Source organism: Onychostoma macrolepis, chromosome 04 (genome assembly GCF_012432095.1).
Source record: "Onychostoma macrolepis isolate SWU-2019 chromosome 04, ASM1243209v1, whole genome shotgun sequence".
Taxonomy (NCBI): domain Eukaryota; kingdom Metazoa; phylum Chordata; class Actinopteri; order Cypriniformes; family Cyprinidae; genus Onychostoma; species Onychostoma macrolepis.
The window spans coordinates 2437449-2444643 of NC_081158.1; positions in this window are offsets into that span (position 1 = coordinate 2437449).

A 7195-nucleotide genomic window follows, 5' to 3' on the forward strand; every position below is an offset into this window, starting at 1 on the left:
ATCTTTTTGAACTGCTTCCAAGGTTTGGATTAGGCGAAACGTTTCTCAAGTGGATTCAGATTCTATACAGAAACCCAGCAGTTGAGATATTAACTAATAATACCATCTCAAAACCTTTTAATCTACAACGATCTACTCGTCAAGGGTGCCCTCTGTCCCCACTGTTGTTTGTGTTGGCAGTTGAACCCTTAGCTATGGCAGTAAGATCCCATGCAGGAATATCAGGTATCACAATTGGGGGGAGGGATCATCGTATCTCTTTATTTGCGGATGATGTTATATTTTTTCTGACAGATCTGAAAAGCAGTATCCCTAATATAATGAGATTAATTGAAAACTTCGGAGAATTTTCTGGATATAAAATTAATAATTCCAAGTCAGTATTATTGTTTCTTAATAAGGAAGAAAGACATAAACCTATAATAAACACCCCATTCGTGACAACTACAGATGGTTTTAGTTATTTAGGTGTCAAAATCACTCCCAACCTTAGTAAAATAATCCCAATAAATTATAATCCCCTGATGGACAGAACTATTGAGGTATTGCAAAAATGGTCAAATTTACCAATATCGATGATCGGACGAATTAACATAATAAAAATGTCTATTCTACCCAAATTTTTATACTATTTTCAAACACTCCCATTGCCATTATCAAACGTGTTTTATGATAAACTTAACAAGTTACTTGCCCAATTTATTTGGAATGACAGAAAATCTAGACTTCGCCTTAAACTATTACATTTACCTTATGAAAGGGGAGGGCTTCAACTTCCCAATTTTAGATGGTATTACATGGCTGCCCAGCTGACCTCAGCATTAAATTATTTCAGTACAACACCACCTCCAGCTTGGGTAGACATTGAACAATCGTACACCCCAGATTTACCATTAAAAATGTATCTATACTCTTCAGATGTTAAGTCATTGAAGCAGAACACAAAAAATCCTTTTCTTAAAAATACAATTTCAGTTTGGCATGCTGCACATAAACATATAGGTGATATGCCAAAACTGTCCCAATTTGCTCCTATTTGGGGTAATACACAATTTATACCTGGTAATAAAGACGGAGGCTTTAAGTTATGGAATACAAGAGGCATTCAGAAAATTATGGATTTATATGAAGATGGAGTTTTAGTTTCTTTTGATCATTTATGCCAGAAATATTCAATCCCCAAAAAACATTTCTTTAAATATTTACAGTTAAAAAGTTATATGTCAAAAAAAGGAACAAATAAGTTGTATACCGTCTTTATCAAAATTAGAGGAAATAACTCTTGGAAATTTAGAAGGGGGCATATATCTATGTATTACAATTTATTGGTCAAATACAGTACTGAATCAACGTTGGATAAATTAAATGCTTGGAAATTGGATATGCATGAAGACATAGATGAGGCAGACTGGAACGATGCATGTCTAAAAGCACAAACACAAACGATAAATACAAGGTTTAAATTACTTCAATATAAATGGTTAATGAGAATCTACATAACTCCTGTTAAACTTCATCATATGTCTGTTAACATCCCAGATGTGTGCTCTAAATGTTTGGATGAGAAAGGTACGTTATATCATTGCCTTTGGGAATGTCCAAAAATACAAATTTTTTGGAAAGAAGTTATTGGATGTATGTCGGACATGTTTAATGACAAAATCCCTTTGAATGTTAAACTCTGTATTCTTGGAATATATCCACTGGATTTTACTTTGAAACAGACTAAACTCCTAGATTTCGGTCTCCTCCAAGCCAGGAGAGTTATTGCACTGTGCTGGAAGAGTATGGATGCTCCACCCTTGAAAATGTGGAAAAAGGAGATATTGAACTCTATCGGACTGGAGAGACTAACTTATATTGCAAAAGGCAAGCGGAATGACTTTGATCAGCTTTGGGAACCATACATGAATATCATGTAAATTGAAACGTAGACTTTACTTGACATTGTATTGACTTATACTTGGCATTGTAAATACTGTCTGTGACGAATTTATCTATGTTTTATTATTTACTTGTTTTTATTTATTTATTTTTTTATTGTAATTTATGTTGAGTATAATAGTTTTTTTTTTTTTTTTTTTAGTAGTATTTAATTTATGTAAGTGCAAGTTTAATATGTATGTATGTAAGGGTGAGTGCATGTGTACCTGTTCAGGTGTTCTTTTGTTACTGTATGGTTAGTTGTTGTGGGGTCATAAATAAGAAAATTCAATTAAAAAAAAAAAAAAAAAAGACTGTAGCCAGCTGTATAAACTGTTCTAAAGTGTGAACCAACTAGCCCATATAATGAGCCTAAAAGTGTGAACCAAATGGCCCATCCTGTCAGGACATCATAAGGTTACACTATCATTGGCTCTCCATGGGGTGTTATTGTGTTGTTTGTAGCACATTTGTTACTGGGTATAAAGGTCTGGTCTCACAGACAGTACTTTGGGTTAAGATTGTTTGAAGGATGACATGCTAACATCATTGCTGAGGAACTGCTACACTGCTACCTTCAATAAATTCTTCTCCCCACAAGAACTTTGGTCAAGCTTACTTATTTTATGTATTAGAGAAATCTAGTACATTGGCGAGCCACCCAAACTACTGCTCAACCAAATACAGCAAAATCTAACAAGGGAAATCCTGCCTTTACTCAGTGCGTCTTCTTCAAGTAGTGAATAGTAGCCGCAATGAGGATCTCCTCGCTCTTTGTTTGTGTTGGGCGTTTGCACGTGCACACGTCCCACGCGGATATTTACATATGAACGGCGTGAGCCGCGGGATCACTTTAGAGATAATGAGTTAGACAGGAAAGACTGAAAACGTATTGGTTTCATACAGATTACTTCATCACAGAATGTTTGTGTAACCCTTTTCTTAACCCTAGGGGTTAATTTAATTATTTCTCTAACACAAGTCCTGGATCCCCGGCAGTTAGATGGTGAATTAGGCCGGTATTTTTCTTTTAGGGTTTACAAAAAGTTAAATATTTTCTCCTGTACCAATTTTACCCAATCCTTTACTAAAGATCAATTAAACAATTCCTATTTACAATTCTCAGGAATTTAGTAACTTTGTAAATGAATTAACTTGCCAGACTCAATGAAATATCAAAATACAAATGTTAAAGAGAAAAAGAATAACAAAGATTTATTTGTTTCACATTAATGTAATAACTCCCTTTTTCTTAAAGACAGTAAATGAAGAAATCAACCTTTTTTTCCCTCAGAACGGTTCTTGTTCTTTCACACTTATTACACTCTTTCTTAACCTTAGCTTTGTTCCTATTTTAGAATACGATAACTCAACTGAGATATATAATGTCAATTCAGAACCCTATTCTGGCAAAACACTCAGTTGCCTCCAGAACCACGTAATACAATAATGAAAAAAAACTCTTTCAAGATCAGTTATACACTTGAGAAAACTTGCAATTCACACCATCTTTCAGTACCGTATGTACATTAATTACATCTCTTACGATAAGTTCAAATATATGTAAGTCAGTCAAACAGTTCAAATGTACGATCGATCGTTATCGTTGGGGCCCAGTTCGTTGGTGCACATTAATCAGATGATGATGAATTCAGAGTACTCGCTCACAGTCAAGGAGTCACGAAAATGAATCAACTTACGTCCTTCCGACGATAATGAGGCAATATTGAAATCACTCACGGCACAACCTCACTAGTCTCAAACAGTCTCTGGCACACGACGAGTCCAGTCCAGCGAAGTCCCTTGAAGAAACAGGATGCGTCCAGTCCCGAACAAATTCAGCACTCGTAACACGAACTTCTTTGATGCAATCACTTCTCACGAAGGCAAATGTCTATGGCTGCTAGGCCGAATGTCTCTAGCTATCAGCGCACACAGGGTGACTCAGATGATCGCGAATAAACAACAAGGAAAAGAAAAATACTTTAAGCAAACAAACCGAAAATAAACAAGGGTTGTTCCCTTTCACTTTGGGCCTTATATTACTAAGAATATACACGGTCTCCAAACTGACAATGTTTCAGATTTGCACGCACCCCGAATACACATGCAGCCTCTGCTCGCCACGTGCGATGCTCCTCCTCCCTTCTTCCTCATTATGTGATTCACGTTATGATGCAACCTCAAGCTCAACAGTCATTGGCTTGCAATAGTACACCTGTATTGAACACTCTTTCTCATTGGACATAAGCAAGCATATAGTTGTTGCATCATATTTCAAAATAAAATAAAAATAAAATACATTATAATACTTTGTATTATTTCTGACACAAAGCATGTTAAACAAGGTATATTTTTAGGACTCCCTACACACTCCCCCCACCAAAAATCCAGTATGTCCCCATGCTGGTTACAAAATTACCATGCATCAATTAAATAGTAACCATCTGTTTACAGGGCACAAGTACAGGTTGGTTGTTACATATTTCACACAAGGCATTAGGATTACACCACCAAGCATGTGAACTGTTGTAACCCCCAGAAACATTCAGTGTTTCGGTAGCTGCTACATTAATGCCACATCGTTGAGATGCTACAGACTGTATGTATGGCACACCCAGCTTATCATAGGTAAATCTGGTATTAGGCCTCCTCTCCCTACTTGATCTACGTACTTCAGGAGGTACAACCTCTGGCTGAGTTTCATTATCAGTAGGAGCAGTAGTCTGTAAGGTACTCTCATGAGCTTCAGTCATTGCATCATTACCTACTTCAGCATCGCCATCGTCAGCTACTAACTGAACATCAGAAATTTCACTCTGACATGGAATTACTGGTATTTCTGAAACATTGTGAGCATCACTGGACTCTGAACCTTCTACATCTTGTACAGGGTTTTCAATCTGTATCTCATCTGTCACTTGCGAAGGAATGTTTGACACATCCTCAGTATAAAACCCAAACTCAGACTCTGAATCTGAAGAATTACATTCCCTTGAAAAGGCATCAACTACAAGTTGTGAGTTTTCTGACTCAGCAGTTTTACGCTTCTCTTTTGCTTTCCTACGCCTCAAAGCTCTAGGTGAAGGAGTAGGATTAAGATCTACCTGAGGACTTAACCTCACTTCCTGTCCTAAAGGCAAGAGATGATTGCGGTGCATGACTTTGACTGGTCCATTCCCATCAACAGGCTTCAAACGATACACTGGAAGACTAGACAATTGACTCTCCACTACATAGGGATTAGCACTCCACCTATCTGCAAGCTTTTGTTTTCCCTTGAGGCCAAGGTTTCGAATCAGAACTCTGTCACCCACATTCAAGCTATGATAGCGAACTTTCTGATCATACCTTGCTTTATTACTCTGATTCATCTTCTCAGAGGTAGCTTGAGCTAACTGATAAACTGCCTGTAATTCTTGCTTCATTTTGGACACATACTTTGAGTACGACACCGGTGAGGTATTATCAGCAGAGACGCCAAAACAAATATCGACAGGCAATCTAGCCTCTCTGCCGAACATCAAAAAATAGGGGGAAAAGCCAGTAGCCTCGTTGGAGGTACAGTTATATGCATGCACCAAATGCGCTATGTGCTGACTCCATTTACTTTTCTGGCTAGGCTCAAGGGTACCCAGCATATCCAAAAGGGTCCTGTTAAATCTTTCAGGCTGGGGATCACCTTGTGGGTGATAAGGGGAGGTTCTAGATTTCTTCACCCCTAGCATAGTCAGCATGTCAGCCACCAACTGTCTCTCAAAATCCCTGCCTTGGTCTGAGTGTATTCGAGTAGGAAGACCATAATGTATGAAATACTTTTCCCACAAACTCTTTGCCACAGTAGAAGCTTTTTGGTCCCTCGTGGGAAAAGCTTGAGCGTAGCGCGTATAATGGTCAGTGACCACCAAAACATTACACACATTCCGGGAATCGGCTTCGATGGAAAGAAAATCGATACATACGAGGTCCATAGGTCCTGAACTCTGCATGTGAGACAATGGAGCAGCTCTTTGAGGCAACGTCTTCCTTTTGATGCAGCGCTCACATGTCTTACAGTAAGCCTCTACATCACGCTTCATGCGTGGCCAGTAAAATCGGTCACGAACTAGGCCATAGGACTTTTCGAAACCTAAATGCCCAATCTCGTCATGCAACGACTTTAACACTCTGTTGTGGAATTGTTTTGGCAGTACAAGCTGTCGTTTCACCCTGTGATCACTGTGGCGAACCGTTCTGTAAAGCAATCCATTATCTACTGACAACTTTTCCCACTCTCGTTTCAGGATCTTCATCTTAGGGTGGCTGCTCTAGATGTTACTGGCAGGTTTCTTATCACAAACTGCCCTCCACACTTCTCCGAGGAACGAATCATTTCTCTGGGCTGTTTGAAGTTCACTTGGACTAAGCATGGGTAAGTGACCTGCATCCATGTCAGTAGCATGAGAGTAAGCTTTGGGAACAGCAGACATATGTGCTCCTGCCTGCTGCACCACACATGGACAAGAGACATTCCCTGTTCTCCTCTCTACAGACAAAGCCTGACAAAGAGCCCTTACACCCGCAGCTGGAATTTCCTGCCACTCGTCATCAGCACTTGAGTGAGTATGTGGACGCCTAGACAACGCATCTGCATCGACATTCTTTCGGCCAGGCCTGTATTTCAGGCTAAAATTGTAGGTGGTCAATGCAGACAACCAACGGTGACCCGTCGCATCAAGTTTCGCTGACTTCATTATATAGGTTAGAGGATTATTGTCAGTTCTAACCTCAAACGGAACACCGTAAAGATAGTCATGCAGTCTATCCACAACAGCCCACTTCAGAGCTAAAAATTCCAGTTTATGGGCTGGATAGTTTCTCTCTGAAGGGGAAAGGCTGCGACTGATGAAAGCGACTGGGCGTAATCCTTCCTCATGTTCTTGATACAGAACTCCTCCAAGTCCATCCATGCTCGCGTCCACATGCAAAACATAGGGCTTTTGTGCATCAGCAAAGGCTAGCACTGGAGCTTGAGTCAGACAGTTTTTCAGGGTTTGGAAGGCTATATCACACTGAGCAGTCCATCGGGATCCGAACGGTTCAGAAGACTTGTAGCAGGGTTTGGTGTTACTCACAAGTGAATGTTTGTTTCTCTTCTTTGCAGTACCTGCAGAAGATGGATATCCCTGCAGCAATTCATTTAGAGGTCGGCACAACTTTGAGAAATCCTTCACGAAACGCCGATAATATCCACAGAACCCTAGAAAAGATCTGAGCTCTGTCACGGTCTGAG